This window comes from Ovis aries, chromosome 12 (assembly GCF_016772045.2).
Source record: "Ovis aries strain OAR_USU_Benz2616 breed Rambouillet chromosome 12, ARS-UI_Ramb_v3.0, whole genome shotgun sequence".
Lineage (NCBI taxonomy): Eukaryota > Metazoa > Chordata > Mammalia > Artiodactyla > Bovidae > Ovis > Ovis aries.
Genome location: NC_056065.1, coordinates 43,982,792 through 43,984,199, shown reverse-complemented (window position 1 = coordinate 43,984,199; position 1,408 = coordinate 43,982,792). Strand labels below are relative to the sequence as shown.

Sequence of the window (1,408 nt, the reverse complement as noted above, 5' to 3'; positions counted from 1 at the left end):
ACCCGGGACCCCCGCTTCCAAGCCGACTCCTCGGGCCCGCCCCACCCCCGCGCCCAGGACGAGGGGCCACAACTGCGGGCAGACGCCGCGCGCGGGCCACTCGGAGACTCACCTCCCCCGGATGCGCTACACCATCAATGGAGGTGTGCTCGGCCGGCTCCCGGGAAAGTGGGGGGACGGGGCTGCAGGCCCGCGGGGCTGGGGCCGCCGGACTCGGGCCGAGGGCGGGCCGGCCGCGGGAACAGAGCCAGGGGCTACGGGGGCTTCCCTCCCGTGACCTTTCGTGCGGGCCCCACCAGCCTCTGCGCTTGGCCAGTCCTTCAGGAGCGAGAGCCCAGGCTCATGTCTGGTTTTGTTTTTCTGAGGGCGAGGGGGCTCCCGGAGGATGATGGTGATTTTTTTTTTTTTTTCCTCTCAACTAGGAGAGAAAACGAGGCAGAAACAATGTGGGAGGCGAACGAGGGGAGAGGAACGGGGAAGCGGAGGCGGGGGCTAGACCCGAGCCGGGCGAGCTTCTCGGGCGTGCGAGAGGAAGAGGAGGCTGGGAGCGCGGGGAGCGGCTCGCGAGCGTCTGTGGGAGCAGCGGCGCCTCGGCGATGGTGGCCGAGCCGCTGCGGGGCTGCTGCACCGACCCACCGCCCACTCCGCGCTCGGGCCCGGCCCACCTCGCAGTATCGCGCCCTGCCATTGGCGCGACCTGGAGTGACGAGCAAGGAGGCCTCGCCAATGGGAGGCGGAGGGCGGGTAGAGGGGGCGGGGCTTCTTTGAGCTATTTCTCTCTCTCTCTCTCTCTCTTTTTTTTTTTTTTATTTCTAATAAAATGAGCAGAAGAGAAGGAGGGGAGCGGCCGAGCCCCTGCGACGCGGCGGGCCAAGCTCGAGCGCGCGCTCCAGGCGGCGACCGGGCCGTGGGCTGATCTCCCCGCTGGCTGCGTCTTTGTGCGGGTCCCGCGCAGCGGGCAGGTCCCAGGGGCCGGGGTGGCCGGAGTCCAGTTGCTCCTGTTATTACCAGGGTCACAGTTTGCTTTTTCAGCCACTTAAAACCCGGATTCATATCCCTGGGGGGACCGGAGTGGGTTCGAAAGATTCGCTCGAAGACTCGAAATTCTGATGCGCATTAACGTCTTCAGAATAAGTCTTTGGCAAAAGATTATTTAGAAAAAGAAAATTGGTTGGTAGATTGCACTGCTAATATGGAAAAAAAAAAATTATAAAAATAGGAAGCCTGAAAAGAAAGTCTCATCAAGGAAAAAAGAAGGGACACAGACACAGAGGAGATTTCGGAAAGCGAGGAATGTACACAACTCTATGCTGTAAGTTTGAAAAAATCTAAAAACGGGGGGGAAATCCAAATATCACCTTTTCTTTGAGAAATATTGTGTCCCATTTTCCCAAAAACTGATAATCAC

At 59.8% G+C, this 1,408-nt stretch overlaps 1 protein-coding gene across 1 annotated transcript in view; it reads right to left on the bottom strand.

Moving 5' to 3' along the window:
• The window catches only part of RERE (arginine-glutamic acid dipeptide repeats), a 418,492-nt gene extending 417,919 nt beyond the window's left edge, over positions 1-573 (bottom strand). Inside the window, exon 1 of the mRNA XM_027975675.2 lies at positions 113-573. The gene's annotated coding sequence lies outside the window, so the exon portion shown is untranslated. The remainder of the gene's footprint in view (positions 1-112) is intronic.
• Positions 574-1,408: the final 835 nt, after the last annotated feature.